The sequence below is a fragment of the Bidens hawaiensis genome, unplaced genomic scaffold (genome assembly GCF_021521415.1).
Source record: "Bidens hawaiensis isolate Kalapana, Puna unplaced genomic scaffold, B.hawaiensis_p1.1 tig00013503_1, whole genome shotgun sequence".
Classification (NCBI taxonomy): Eukaryota; Viridiplantae; Streptophyta; class Magnoliopsida; order Asterales; family Asteraceae; genus Bidens; species Bidens hawaiensis.
The window spans coordinates 633082-650203 of record NW_027492145.1 but is presented as its reverse complement, the minus strand read 5'-3'; the positions used below and the strand labels follow the sequence as shown (position 1 = coordinate 650203).

At 32.2% G+C, this 17122-nt stretch overlaps 1 long non-coding RNA gene and 1 pseudogene across 1 annotated transcript; both read right to left on the bottom strand.

Annotated features, from left to right (window-relative positions):
* Positions 1-1028: 1028 nt before the first annotated feature.
* Positions 1029-1375, bottom strand: LOC143544229 (uncharacterized). The gene is made up of 3 exons (XR_013137213.1): positions 1311-1375; positions 1173-1233; positions 1029-1101 (listed from the first exon to the last, which is right to left on the bottom strand). It is a non-coding gene; the product is annotated as an uncharacterized LOC143544229 (long non-coding RNA).
* A 383-nt stretch (positions 1376-1758) lies between these two features.
* Positions 1759-4328, bottom strand: LOC143544223 (lysine-specific demethylase JMJ28-like; annotated as a pseudogene).
* Positions 4329-17122: the final 12794 nt, after the last annotated feature.

Genomic DNA, 17122 nt, shown 5'->3' with positions numbered 1-17122 from the left:
AAAGCTTTAAAATATGCTACACGACATAATTAAAGTATCCTACAATACATAAGTTTATAAATACAAATAAAACCCAAATAATGTTTATCATAATTCAATATCATCCACCCTTGAGTGCTAGCAATCATATGTCTTCAATTCATTTAGACCTTTCTCATGAATAAGACGATCGTAGCACGTACAATAATATTAACCTTAATTAGGGAAAAAAAAAAGGAAATATCTTCAAAATACGACAATTTCCAGAAAGTTTTATCATAAATACAGTAAACCTCATCATATGGATTTACACGTAAATTGGATAAAAAGATCCATATCCATAGGGTTATCCAATCTAACGTTTTGATTCTTGTCATTGTCAAATCTTGAAGCATTGGATGCAAGTGTCCCATGAACGGGTTCATGTATTCTTCCGGGAAATGGTCTTGAAGAAATTCAGAAGCTAACTGAAACTTGAATTTCAGGGACTCTTTACATTCTTGTGATATACCCCCTGAAGAAATGTGCTTTCTTCCAAATTCTATCTCACAGCACTAACAAGTGCTTTTTGCTGATCCTGTTTCCGTGTTGTTTCGGGATTCTGCACTCCTGTTTAGGTACTCTCGTAAGGTAATTCCAAAATCCCAATTCAGATCTGGTTGAGCTTGGAACATGTCCCGGATAATAATAGGCCTTCCTTCTCTCCAATGCCTCATGAAGTGTTCAAGATTGTTATTCTTGAACTCTTGTTTGGTGGAAAAATACAGACCCGTTTCACCACATAACAGACATGGTGAAGAATCAGATAACCCGTTGATCTATTCACAAAGTATTTGCTTTGCACTTTGTTCTAGATCTTTAGTGAGAGTGAACTGATAGAAGGATGCTAAATACAAAGGACCTTTATTGCAACGACCTAAATTCTTAGGTGGACAACTTATACTCCCATCCGAACCAGAGCTCCAAGTTTTGTTTTTTAAGCGTTTGCTTCTTACCAATTTCAAATCTGGAAGCTTTGAATGCAAGTTTCCGTCACGAATATCGTGGCAACAAGATAAGCGCAGTACAAAAGAGCAAAATTCACAGCTTCTGTGCACATCTGGAATGCAAGCCTTGCAAACTCTGCGCCATATAAATGAATATAATGTAAGTCACTAAATTAATTAAAACCAAATGATGTGTATGAAATTCACCTGCATTCCTTCTTGTCAGTATATGCCACAGTCTGAACCTCTATCTTGGCATGAAATGTCCCTGTAATCATGTATACACATTAACTATTTATAAAGTTAAAAAGAACAAAAAATTATCAATTTTGCCATTATATATACCTTTGTTTTTAGCTTCAGTGTCCAACTCGGTGAGCTTTTGTTGATTCATCTTCGTGATCACTGGAAGAAGCTCTCGGATCATGTGAAGATGTTGACTTTTCAAAGTCAGACATCTTTTCAGGAAGGGAAGCTGTTGTCACGTTTTTCTGAATCGTGAAAAAAAGAAATATTATCAGAATTCAATTGTACTAAAAGTGACAACACATGTATCATTTTTTATGGTTCCGAGTTAAACCTTTGTTTTAACTTGCTTAGGTTTCCCTCTTCTGTAGGTTGAGGCCTTGCAGGGGCACTTCCCTTTGCACACAGCACAATTCCTCTCGATTGACCTCTTACAATAAAGCCTACATGCGATGCTAACATAAGAACCCAAGTTAAGATATTTAGTCTGATGTGGAGAATTATGGCTACAATTTTCTCAAGCCAATCTTCGAGCCAAATCAACAACTTACTTTGGTTGCGAGACAAGCACCTCACGCATTGCTTCAATTGATGCCTTCGTTCGACTAATCACTATATTCTCCACCTAAAAAATACAACTTTCTTAAATTAAACCACTTTAAAGAATAATAATATGCGTAATAACAATATTTACCTGCAGCGTATTCCCTCTGGCTTTGTAGGTTAAAGGAAGTAAATGGACTTTATCACTCACTTTGATGGAGTCCAATGCACTTTCGGGTGACATGAATTCATAATCCACATGAACACATGACTGCACAACAATCAACATGTTATAATTTCAATCACATGGTTTAAGAATTATATAACATGTTACCTTGACTCTCTTTGTCTGGTAAACACAACCAGCAGGAATGATAACAACTTCACCAATACATTGCTTAAAGCTCAGTGCATCCACGTCTAATTACAGAAAAAAAGAGCACAAAAAATTTAAATAAATAGATATATAAAAAAATTAAAATCTAAAACCAACTTGTTGAAAGATTGAAGGAATTTACTGAATTCTTCCTTAAGTCTCATTTTGTGATCATCATTCAAATAGAAGACTTCATCAAAAAGCGGATGAATAACCTGAAAACCGAATAGATTATATTTTATAATTCAAACAAAAGATAAAATGTTAATTATACCTTTGTTGGAGAGCCGTGAGATCTTGTTAGCTCATCAGAGTACTTTCTAAGATACTCTAAGAGCATTGGAACATCTTCTCTATGGAAAATATCCCAGTGGGCGCCACAACTATCAGCATCTAGAGAAAGATCTTCATCATCAGATACTAAAACCACATCATGGTTACTTGTATCCTCCCACCTCAATAATGTGTCATCCACCCTTGATGTGCTAGCAATCATCCCTTCATGACGGTCTTGTGAATCATCTTTATCGATCAACGTATTCAATTGAATGGGATGATCAGCAGCATGTACAAGAATATGAACCTGAATTCATAAGAAGGAAATGTCTTCAAAATACGAAATTTTACATACAATTATAAGATAAATAAAGCAAATAAGAATTTAGAAAGTTACCTCATTATATGGATGGAAACAATTGGATAAAAGATCCGAATGCGCTGTGTTATCCAATCCACCATAACTGAGGCTAACATAAGAACCCAAGTCAGGGTTTTTAATTTGGAGTGGTGAATAGGCACCAAGATTCACAAATCCCATTAACGGATTCATGTATTCTTGAACGGGAAGTGATTGGAGGATCGCATTGTAATGATCTGGGAAGTGATCTTGAAGAAAATCAGAAGAAAACCGAAGTTTGAATTTTAGGGACTCACTCCACACATTTTCATGTTTTATGCCCCCTAAAAATATTTGCTTTCTTCTAAATTCAATTTCACAAAATCCCGTTTTCGTGTTGTCAACACTTGTTTGGAGGTACTCGCATAACATGAACCCAAAATCCCAATCCAAATCTAGTGGGGTATGAATCAAGGCCCGGATAATATTCAGCTTTCCTTCTCCCCAATGTTTCATGAAGTGTTCAAGATTGTTATTCTTGAACTCTTGTTTGGTAGAAAAATGCATACCCGTTTCACAACATGATAAACATGGTGAAGAATCAGATAACCCCTGGAAGTCACAAAGTTTTCTTCTAGATCTTTAGTGATAGTAAACGGGTTGAAAGATGTTAAAGACAAAGAACCTCTCTCATAACTTATACGCCCATCTAAATAAACCCTCCAAGCGTTGTTTTTTGAACTTTTGCTTCTTATCATTTTCAAATCATGAAGCTTTGAATGCAAACATCCATCACGAATATCATGACAACAAGCTAAATATGTCACAAAGGAATAAAAATCACAACTTCTGAGCAAATCTGGAATGCATGCCTTGCAACCTCTGCGGCACCATATAAATTAATAAAATTAAACCACAAAATTAATTAAAACCGAATGACGAGATGAAAATTGTTTCACGTATGATGTTACCTGCATTCCTTCATGTCATAATATACGGTAAGCTGAACCTCTAGCCCGTCATAACACGTCTCTGTAATCATATATAGACATTAGCTATTTATAAATTTAAAAAAAAAAAAGAAAAAACTATCAATTTTACCATTGATCACCGGAAGAATCTCCTGGATGATGTGAGATTGTTGACTTTTTCCAAAGTCAGACATCTTTCCAGGAATGAAAATAATTATCTCCTGTTCAGGATCACAGATTATCACATCCTCTTCAAGATCATGCACACCAGTCTCCTGAATCATGAAAATAGACAGCTTATTAAAAAACAGTAGTACTAAAATTTACTACAAGCTATCTTTTACAGTTCTAGAAGACAGAAACATAACAAATTTAAGTCAATCAGAAAGAACCTTCACTACAGCACTCGAATCAGGTTCATTATTTCTTGATGTCGCCCCAAATTTAATCGCCAGGAAGGAAACTGAATCAGAAAATCCACCACCGGATTCCAGCTCCAGTTTTGGGAGAATTTGGATTCTTTCCAGCTTCAAGTGGTCCGGCACAGGCTGCCTCTTCTTCCCCCGAACACTTTGCTGAAAATGGAGTTCACAAAATGTATTTCCCAACATCTCTAGGAGAGATTGTAAAAGCTAGCGATGGTATAGGAATGCTAGGAGAGTTTGTAGTGAAAGTAATGGTGTAGAGTGGGATATATATAGGATCTTGATTGAATTTCAATATGATACAATCTTATTACAATATTTTGAATTTTAATATCTTCACATGGAATTTTTAGTTCATATGGTAAAATTACAAATATTTCAAATTAATTTTTCATAAAGTTTATGATTGTTATGGTATCATAAGATACGATATTATTACAATCATGGAATTTATGATTAAAATGGTCAAATGTGATAAACATTTATTACAACACTAGATTTTATTCCCCGTATTACGGGGGTTGTTTTACATTATTCGTTTTTAATATATATATATATATATATATATATATATATATATATATATATATATATATATATATATATATATATATATATATATATATTTATTTATATTTGGATTTTAATTTTATTTATTGTAAGAAAGTTAATAATTAATATACTTGAGATTTGAGATGAAATGGTTTCACAAATAAATGATATGTTATAACCCGGTTTAAAAGTTATCTAGGTTTGGTGATACCCATTACCCGTTTATTTTCTTTATTATAAAATTGTTTCTTAATTATAAATAATATCTTTTTTTTAAATAAAATAGGATATTAATTTTTAGTATATTACTATTTTATAGGATTTTCATATCAAATATTTGATGAGATTATTTTTTAATTTAATGAGATGTTATAACCCATTTAATAACTATCTGGGTTTGGTGAGACCCATACCCATGAATTTGGGTTAAATCAATGAGAGGCCTCCATTTAAAAATCAAGAAATCTGGTGGCTTCCATAAAAAGGGGGAGCGACCACATCGCGACACGTAGGATTTTTGGGTTTTCTTTTATATATATTATAGATTTTGAATTCTAGATATATTTCTTTATGAAATTTCTAATTAAAAAAAAGAAATTTGTTGTTAAAAACAAGTATAGATGCTAAAAATAAAATTTATATTTTCACTTTTATTAATAACTATATTTTATAATTTCAATATTATTTTTCATTACATATAGTATTTGTAAGTAGTTTCAGCCATATTTTATATTAAATATTGTGTTACAATTTCAAAATATTAATAACTAACAGTTTAGTTTATTTTTTTTATTCAACCTGTATAACACATGGGTTCCTAACCTATGAATTTAATATAAACTTCAATTAATGGTATATCTATCTAACTCTAACTAATATATTAAAGCAATACATGTTACACATTTCCTTCAAATATGTCATTCACATGGGATGTCAACTAATCAATTTTCATTTATACATATTCGGTATTCCACCTAATTAACTAATTCTTTAATTACCACTCCTTCAATTTAATACATTTTTATGTTAAATCATTTGACAATTAATTCATTTATTAATATTTATTAATTACCTCAAATAAACAATTATGACTTTCTTATAATTATATTATTAACAATTTCTAATTATCTCAAGTTAGTTATTACCTAAGAAATAATAACTGGTTTATACATTTTGATCAATTTGCTGAATTTTTTTATAGAGGTATTACGAGTTTACGGGTCAAAAGTAAATAATCTAATATTAAAGCAAGATGATTTTTTCATATGGGATCATTCTAAGGGTTTTACATAAGATGTCACGTAAATGTCATGTGAGCAACTTCTTATTTTATCATCTCTTCTTCTAAACAAAATATGGGACACGAACCCTTTTAGTTATGTTATAACCCGTGACTCAGTTTTTTATTTTTTAACTACCCGTGTATCATACAGGCTCTATCCTAGTATCATAATATAATCTGTTTTTCTTTGTAAACAATAAGATATCACTTTTTAAATTATAAAAAAAAGCTATTGACTAGGATTAATTAAAGAACATTTAAAGAGGGTTGGCTTTAATGTTGGGCCAATAATTAATGAATAGAGAGATTTTGTAATTTTTAAGTAATAATTGATGACTATTAATTATTAATTAATGATTTTATATATATACTAGCTTTTAAAGTCGTGCATTACACGGGATTTATCAAACAATAAAAATAAAAAGAAGTCCTTTATTTCAATTGTTATTCTCAAAATACTTATGAATTAATTTAATGTAGACTTAAAGGAAAAACAAACGGGTTAACGAAAATTACTAAAATAGCATGGTTTTGGAAATGTCGGGTGTGGATTTGCAAGAAATTTAAAAAATGTGCTATAGTTGCAAAGTTGGTCAAACTTCAGGTATGAAAATGACACTATGTTATAAAATCCACACTATGTTATAACCCGCTTGACAAAATGATTTTGACCCATGACCCATGGATAGCTAGAATGAATAAGATGAGAGATTAGAAATTAGGAGTAATGTAGGTTTGACACCTAAGCTTTAACATTTTTTTTTATTAATATTGTAAGATATATGAGAGATTTCTTTTGAGAACCCTTTTGAGTTTAAAACTCAAAAGAACTTAACGTAACAATTTTTTTTTGGAATTTTTTTTACCCATACGTAATATATATAAGTTATATGTACGTAAAAAAATTACAGAATTTTGTGCGCATCGAGTCAACTTATTTCATAGATGTAACGGACGTTTAAATTAGTGTAATCACTATACATATTTATTCTCTCTCCTAATTTAATTTTTTAATCGCATTTAATCTCAACCACATAATCTAATCTATTTAATTAAATGTATGGTCAAGAATGAAGTTTTTAAGTTCTTAAAACTCAACAAGGTTCTCAAATTTATCCTCCCCTATATATATATATAGAAAAGGGTTCAAATATTATTAAGGAGTTTCCTAGGAATGATAAGAAACAACAGATTTTTGACACGTGACATTAAATCCTATGGTGAAAGAACAATTTTAAGAAACTATGTCGGTTATAATGGTGAAAGAGTAATTTTAGGAAACTATGTCGGTTTTTGTTAATTTTAAATCTCAACCACTGATTAACATGATACAGTGACTATGATTTATTCCTATTCTTTCTATGAAGCTACTTGTTTTTAGGATAACCTTCCCATATAGGGAGAGGATCAAGAGAAAACTCATCTTTAGAGAGAAAACTTAAAAACTCCTAAAGAATTATTTTTAATTAAATATAAAAAAATATTTTCAAATTTCCGTTTTTGCCATTATTCTTATATTTTGGTCCCCTTCACTCGAAAAAAATTAAAAAATAAAAAATATTAAAAAACAAGAAACATAAACCTTTTCTAAGGTTTCTTTCTTATCAAGAGATGGTTAAAAAACAAAGCAATAAAATTGCTTTCGTTCCTGTTAAATCAATCTTCACAATAAAAAGCCTACTGCCTTTTCTTCTTGGATTGGATGGTAAAAAAGAAAAAAAAAAAAAAAACTTTGTTGACTTTTTGATTTATCTTGGAGGTGGTGGCTGTGTGTTCACAAAAGAGAGACTAGAAAAACAATTTCAAAACCTCCATTCTTTTTGTCTTTCCTAGTTGATGAACTCAAAAAAATTGGGTAACGTGAAAACTAATCTCCGATCAAACAATCTTTGTTACAATTAATGGCCGGCTGCCAATAAAATTAATTCTAGTTTGATCCAAACGATTTCTCTAGCGATCGTGTTCTCCTGTGTGTAACCGTAACCTCGGCTCTTGATGCCTTGTTAGGATCTGACACACACAAAACATGAACAATATTGCAAGAGAAAAATTAAACGAAGATGAACACGTGATATTTACATGGTTCAGTCGATTGAATTCCGTCCTCATGCTACAACCAAGATACTTTTCTTATTGCTTTTTGCCTCACTCTTGATGAGGATATTACATGTACAATGAATATAAATAGAGAACATACTAGGGTTTACAACTTAATCCCCAAGAAAACTATAAATGTGCTATAACTAAATAAAACAGGCTAGGTCTGCCACTAGTATTCGATTTAATTAATCTGCCACTAAATATGTCTTCTAACCCGGACCCAATGAAGCCTCCACAAACCCAACACCTATGCAAATCAATGTTCGTTGAGTAAAAAATCAGTTCGGGTATTCAAACTGATGGTTTGAAACCTATTTTCAGATAGTGTGTCAGGTTACAAACCAATATCCAAACTGCCGATTTGGATCAGGTTAGCATCTGTTTGGCTCAGAACTGTTTTTTGTGTTACCAAGTCGGGCTAGAAACCATTTGCCGAGCCCAAACCGATATTTTTGTCCATCTTTTATATACCGGGGTGTGCATTGCGAACCATTTAGTTAACGAAATAAGAAAAAGTGCCACAATCAAACACGAGGACCATTTAGACCAAACCAATTAGAGTTTGGGTTTGTCCAGGTTTTTCAGATTAGTTTAGTCAGGCTAGCAATGTCTCTGGTGGGATATAAATCATTTTGGGCTGAGCTGGTTGTCGTTTTGGGCTGGACCAAAATCTTTTTGGTAGTTATGCATGAACTCAACAGTTGGACTAGCTATTGACTCGATAAGTTAGCTTGTTTATTTTTCATACAAACTCGTATATAACAAGTTAATAACTATCTAAGAATGTAGGATTCTTGAACTCCAAATCAATTCATGAATTTATATGGGTGAGTTTCCTTTAGCTTGAATGCACGCACTAGCCAACCTACTCAAGCGAGGGACTTTACCCTAGAAAAAGCACGACGTGTTGATATCGATTGAGTTGGAGGAACTTATAATTATAAAGTAGATTTTTACATAGTTTTTATCGAGTTTAAATTCGTAATTAATTATAGTGGAAATGTGAAGAGTTGTAAATCTTTTAGGATGAAGTAAGTGTGGTGCGGAGTGTGTTCTATATCACTCGCTACTGGTGAGAACACCCCCTGCCCCTTTCAGTACCAAGCCAAAATCGTCACAAGTGGCATGGCAACCTCGATGCTCTAGAACATTTTCTAATGGTCAACTTTTAATTAGAAACAAAAAATATTAAAGATTAAATCATAAATTATATACCCTAAATATACCTAACCCAAATTCACCCTATTTTAACCTAAAACACAACATCTATCTTAAACTCTCATCCTTTCTATTTCAAATTTTAGTTTTTATAAAGCGAATGCCACCTAGAATACCACCAAGAAAGCGGGGAGAGGATGAAGAAGTGGACTTGGTAACAACCTTGATGAATGTGTCGGATAACTTGTTGGCCATAAACAAGCAATTTGGACGGTTGTTTTAGTGTCATTCCAACAAAATTTTGGTCAAGCCAACCACACAATACACCAAAGCAGTTTAAAGTGGAGGGATTCGAAATCCAAGGTTATCAGAGTCAGCGAACTCTACTACCACGCACTTGACGGATGAATGGAGTATGAAACAATTACGTACCTAGGCCCTTTGTGAGTACAGAAATCTCTACCAAATACAGGGATTTAATCACTTAGTTGCGTGGGGCATTCTTAAAAGTCATCCCGGCATTTAGGTGGTTTCATCCAACGTGAGATTCCGACAGTATCTTTCGATGTTGACGAAATGTATATATTTTAGTAATTTATTTAATGTTTATGGCATTTATGGTCTTCTACTAATTTATATTGCATCTTCTATTTTATGGATGAACTTTAGTTTTTAAAACATAATGTTAGTTTAGGTTTTATTTTATTTTTTTAATTTGAATAAAAATAACTTTGGGATAGGATGATCACTACTCCTTTTGAGATTGATTGGGATGAAAGGGTGGAAATATGATGCGGAGAAGAGAGGGAACTCTAGATGGTTTGGAATGGAATGACGAGTCTCACCACCCTTAAGATTTAGGTTACTAACTATTTTTTTTTCCAATAATGAAATATATTTCTCTTCTTCTTTCCTTTTTTTTTCTTATTGGATTTCGAGGCCAGAAGTTTTTGGCCCTAACCAGTAGATTATCTTTTCATGATTACGGGCTTTCGTGGGTAGTTATAGAAAAAATTTGGATTAGGGTTACATAAACTATCTATATAAACAAATGAAACTTAATTTTCATCATAATCACTTAGTCGCCGCACCCCCGTTTTTCTCACCCATTCAGATCCCGCTCTCAAAGACGGCATCTCTTACTCAGTGAGCAATTTAAGCGCTTTTAATTATGTTTTACCTAATCTTATTTGCCTAATAATCATTCTTTAAATATTCAAAAGCATAGCTTGTTTTCAAAAGCACGGATAGGGTAACTTTTAGTTTTGGTACTTCTATGGACATGTAGCTATAGATTTCAATAGCGTTAATTTAACATATTCAATTTTGTTGGAGAAATGAAGTAAATCGATATCAGTTACATTTTCTTGAACATTTTGAGAATTTTGTTTTACTACATGCATGTTTTGACATAGAACACAGACAAATGAAAAAATAATTTGTAATGAAAAATATCGTTTTTACTTTCATATTTGGTATGTTTAAAGAATTTGGGATTTAACGTTTTGATCTTGTATTGTCAATTTAAACGTTAGGTTTGATGTTGCGCATGTAGCATTACACATAGATTTGGCTAATCAATGTGGAGGATCATATGGCATGTTGATTGTTTATAGCTTCTTGATGGTTATCATTTGGAAAAGGTAAACTCTAAAAGCTAAAATTACTTTAGAAAATGGTAATTGTGAAAAACGTGAGATGAACGAGTTTTAAAATTGCTAAACAAAATAAAAATAAAAAATTAAAATTAAGATCTGACTTTTATGGGGATGGGAAGTATAAAATCAAAAGTGAATTCAAAACAAAACTTTTGACGAGGTAATTTCTTTGCAAAATTACGGCTTTAGTTCCTGTATGTCCATATTTTTTTCCCCAAATCTTTTCTATAATATTTAGTTCAGCCATCGGGCTAAGGCCATTCCTTTATACTACTGCCCAATGGGGTATGTGCTTCCAAATTTTCAAACCAAACTAAAATCACAATAGTAAAAAATGAACGGATCGACATATTTAAGTCACAAAATTAGTAACTATATTTGTTTAGATCTCATAATTAACAACCAACCTCATTAAGGTCGCAAAAATAGCAACCACAGCCGGTTCTCTTTTTCTTTTTTTATCTTTAAAGCATCCAAACCGAAATATTTTAAAAGTTTCTTCATGTTGAAGTCCAAAATATATTAATCTCTGAAGTACATAACCATAAACTTATACCGCAATACACAACTATAAACAGAAGTATATATCCATGCTATGATTAATATCCATGCGAAAATACAACATATAAGTCTTGCATGGCCCAATATTTTGTTGTAACAATATTGTATGTCAAAGTGCTACATTAATTACATACCATAAAATAGCACACGACTTTATATGATAAATACGGGCCTTTATTAACGTATACATTCACTCCAATGTATCATTTAGAATTCTCCGTCATCCTCCAGCAACATGGACCGGTTAAGGTCTGCGGTCTTGTAACGCATTGTTGTGCCGGCTCATTGCGGCCGCAATCCCATACCCCGCAAGGACGCAACCATTCGTTCTTGTGCCGTGTGCCACCGCATGTGCCCGTTAAGGGCTTTTCCATGGTAATAACTCTTTACCACAAACCGGGCATATGCCTGATTTCCCCTTAAGGGGTGAAAATTGGTGGCTAAGGGGTGGCCGTGGAGGCGGAGCGGAAGATGATGCAATGCCTTTTTGCAGTTTTGGTTTTCTTCTTCCAAAAGGAGAAGGAAAGCAACCCATATTGCTGCTGATGATCACCATGAAAACCTCAAGCTTTTCAAAATCGTGGGTTATTATGGTCGAATCGGCGATCTTGATCCGGCTGCGTGCATGAAAGACAATGCTGGTGCACTTAAGAAGAATGAGGAAGCTGCTTCATATGTTTTAGCTATTTATTTATACTAAGCTTTCTAATAGACTCACTTCTTCACTTAAGTTGATATGTTTTTTTTTTCTTATAGTTGCATAGGTGTGTTTGGAAAGTTATAAGAATTACGGATGCATAATGCGCGCTAGTTGTGTATGTGGTTGTTATATTGTCTGTGGCTATTCATAAATTTCTTTCTGAACCTTTCTTATGAAATTCTATCTTATGATTTAATTTTTGACTAGATTAGATCTCGTGTTATGCACGAAAAAAAATATAATAAAAGTAAAAATATTATTATATGTACTGTGTAAATTCAGTTATATTTTATAATAATAGGTTATAACTTGCGTTACACACAGTGGAAATATATATGCTTCATATATATGTATATATAATACAATACAAGTTTAACCATCTTTAAAAATTAGCAATAAAAAAAGACTAACATTACCAAACACGTCTAACTATACTATTAAAAGAAAACTTATTGCCCACATGCCATTTAACTAGATCCATCACATAGGATACCAAGTGTACAAGTTTTCACTTTAACAAATTCCACTTCACTGTTTTGAACCGGAATAATAAAATGACAAATATGTTGCGTGTGGGAATCGAACTCACTACCTTACTTTTAAAACGTTTGTGCCTTACCAACTAAAATAGGATGAATTGATGTTAACCTTCTTTTTTCCTTGATAGATATAGATTCACAATCTTACATTTTGATTTATTTTAAAATGCAAAAAATTATTCTTATTAATCTATGTATTTTATCAAATATGCAATTACCCATTTATTACTATTCATTATGTAATACCTTATAATTTATAAAATTATAATGTTTATTATGTAATTTATATATGTATATTTGACGTTTTCTATATTTTTCACCTGTGTGTTACACGGGATACTAACCTAGTTAAGAAAATGTTTAATTAATATGTTAACATGAAAACACATACACGACATCCTTGAAATGAAAACCACATATTCATAATCTTAGTGATCAAAGAGGAGCTAAGTGGATTCTTGATTTTGATGGTAACTTTCATGTATTGATTTTCTCGTCTAAAATCCGTCTACTTGCTTAATTTACTTTAATTTAAAAAAAATAATAAGTTTAAAAACAACTTTTAACGATTAGTACTTCCGGTTAACTTATTAACTTTATTATTGGAAATACTTTGTGTCCATATATCGACACTTGGTTGTTACCAATACTATTCTACATATATGATAGGTGCACTTGACTATTTGTGTGTGGTTTACTCTTAGTAGAAATCATTTTTAAATTTAAAACACGATATTGTGTGAAAACCAACCAACATTTTATACACCCTCGCGCACACATCAAGCCCCTAACTGGGTTTAAGGCCAATACACCAAGGATTGAACATGCAACAAGTTCACAAAACTTTGTACTACGTTTGTTTTGAGACCAAACTTGCAAAGCATGTATTTTATTTCTTTATTATAATAAACTTGAATTCAAATAAGTTATTCGATATGGTTAATTAAAATTTTAATTCGGATACAACTTTCAAAGTTTAAAATTTAAATAACCTGAATCAAATAAACCTAAACGTGACTTATTCGTAACAAAGTAATGATTCTAGCTCATTTTTTTTTTCTTTAATGGTAAGAAGATGATAATCTATTGATTGCGGAGGTCCAAATATCATTACAAAGTAATGATTCTAGCTCATGATTTTTTCCCATGGTCAATTTTAATTTTCCGCAAATTCAATCACTTCCACCTATGATCTTTTACATAAAACAAGAATAATTTTGGAAAAAGAATAAGCATCCAAATGGTCTTTTTGATAGGATCTTTTAACCTATGCCCATGAAACAAAAGGTTAAAAAGATCATGAAGTGGAACTTTTTAAGTATTAATATAACAAAAACACATGTATCTTGCACCCATTTTGTTTTTAGGCATGTTATAATTTTTTTTTGTCACACGTAACACCTTTTGTTTAATTAAACCTAATACTAATATACATCGCCAACATTACGTTTTTTGGTTTTCGATCCACGTATAACACATGCCAGTCTCCTTTTCCACCGTCGCTAACCCTAGATCCACCTTCTCCTCCTCACCACCACCGTCTAGTCGAAATGGAGTTCAACTTCAATCCCATATATACTCTAGTCGGAGTACATAGCGGGTAAAACATAATTCGATTCCGGTTGAATGGTTGACTAGTTAACTATAATTCGGTCCGATTTTATGGTTTTGTTGATAACTATTTGATTGGTCGGACTTTTTGTGTAGTGGGGTTCCGTGTGACTGTGACAGCAACCCACTTGACGTTGCACGTCATGGTGGGCTTTACTATCTTGCCAAACCTCTCTCGGTGGACTACCGATGGGAATGGCCACTCACGACCTAGGCTTATCAGCTTCACAGCGACTATGTACATAAATAAATACTAGTATTGATGCATAATTATGTCCATCTATGGAACTGATAAAGGTTTTTCACGTATCAAGTTTGTTTTCGTTGATTAAGGTTTTCTTTAATCATTGTTTTCCTTGATCACTTTCATTGTTTATTATTAACTAGTTTTTAGTATGATTATGGACATACTGTTGTGTTTATGTTATGTTAGTTTATGTATGATAATGGGTTATTATGTTATGATATTGGATGATGTTTATAGATTATTTTAATGATATTGGATGGTTAAATGTGAAAATTGGATGATAACTATTTATAAAAATTATGTATATAAAAATTTGGAGGGTATATGATAAAAAATAGTCTTTTTTAAGGGTAAAATGTGAGTTATTTATTTATTTTTTATTTTTTGAATTTCAATGGAATTTTTGTTGAAAGGATACAAACTGAATGTTTCAATACTATAGGGACACGATACGATCTACTGGAAAGGCCTGATAATAATTTCACATAACCTACTGATGGACATTTGCATGGAGGAACTCAAACACACACGCCGAGAAGCGATAGGGACTAATTCGTTTCATTTTGACTTTTAGGGGCACTAACAATGCCCGCTCTGAAATCCCAGGGATGCAAACACATATTCTCTCTTTTAAAAAATAATGTTACTTTAATCTTTTATTTTTCTAATTTGACAAAAATAGGCTCTGGATGAGATGACCACTCCCCCTTCTGGGATTGATTGGAATGAAAAGGCGGAAATTCTACGTGGAGAAGAGAGGGGACTCTAGATGGTTTGGAATGAGATGACGATTCCCGGTTCTTAAGATTTAGGTTAAATAACTATTTTGGTTTTCCAATATGTATAATTTCCCTGTTTTTTTTTTTTTTTGTGAATTCGAGGCCGGAAGTTTTGGGCCCTAAACAATATATTATCTTTTCACGAATGTGGGCTTTCATGGGTAGATATAGCAAAATTTGGATTAGGGTTAGATGAACTTTCTATATAAACGGATGAAACTTATATTCCATTATAGTCACTTACTTGCCGCACCCTTATTTCATCCACCCATTCAGATGTTTCTCCCAAAGATGGTCACGCCTCTTATTCAGTGGGCGATGTAAGTGCTTTTAGTTATGTATTACCTAATCTTATGTGCATCATGATCATTCTTTACATATTTCAAAATCATAGCTTGTTATTAAAAGCATAAATCGAGGACTTTTTAGTTTTGGAACTTTCATGGACATGTATCTATAGATTTTGTGGGTTTTAATGTAATGTATTCATTTATATTTGGGAAATAAAGTAAATCGATATCAGTTACATTTTCTTGAACATTTTGGGAATTTTGTTTACTACATGCATATTGTGATATAGAACACAAACAAATGAAAAACTTTGTTATGAAAATATCTTTTTTGATTTCATATTTGGTATGAAAAAGTATTGACGATTTAAAATTTTGTATTTGTTTTGTCAATTTTAAATGTTAGGTTTGATGTTACTCAATTTACATTACACGGAGATTTGCCTAATCAACTTGAAGGAGATTATGGCATGTTGATTGTTTATAGAATCTCGATGGTAATCATTTTGAAAAGGTAAACTCTAAAGCAACTTAAACTACTTCGAAAATGATAATAGTGAAAAACATTAAAAGAACGAGTTTTGGAATTACTAAACACAACAACAAAAATTATTGTTTTTTAAAGGTATGTTTAAAATAAAACTAAAAATTAAAATTAAGATCTGACTTTTATGGGAATGAAAAGTATAAATCAAAAGTGAATTTAAAAAAAAAAAAAAAAAAAAAAAAAACTTGTCCTGGGTAATTTCTTAGAAAATTTAGGGCATTAGTTCCTATTAATTTTTTTTTTCCCAATCTTTTTATAATATCTAGTTTAGGCATCGGGTTAAGACTCAAGACAATTCCTCTACAGTCTGCACTACTACCCAACGGGATATGTGCTTCCAAATTTCAAGCCAGATTGAAATCACAATAGTAAAAAAAATTAATGCCTAGACATATTTAAATCACAAAATTAATAACTTCATGATATGTTTAGGTATCATAATTAACAATCAACCTTGTAAAGGTCATACAAATAACAACCACGTATTTTTTTTTCTTGGTTTTTTTTTTTCATTTTTAAAGCACCTAAACCGAAATATATTAAAAGTTTCTCACTCATGAAGTACAAAATATATTAGTCTCGAAGTACACAGCCATAGACATATACGACAATACACAACCACAAACAGCATATATCCATGCTATGATTAATAGTCATGCGGAAATAGAACATACAAGTCTTTCATGTAACAATATAGTATGTCAAAGTGCTACATCACATGCTATAAAATAGCACCCAACTTTTTATGATAAATATGGGCCTTTATTAACAAACGTTCACTCCAATGTAGGCGTTTAGAATTCTCCGTCTTCCACCTCTGGCGGCGGGGGCCGGTTAAGGCGGCAGGCCCAGGTAACTTTGGGGTCTTGGAACGCTTCGTTGTGCCGGTTGATCACCTGACACGGCCCTCCGCCCTCGGTGCAATCGGTAGTGCATCACCTGACACGGTCGTCGGC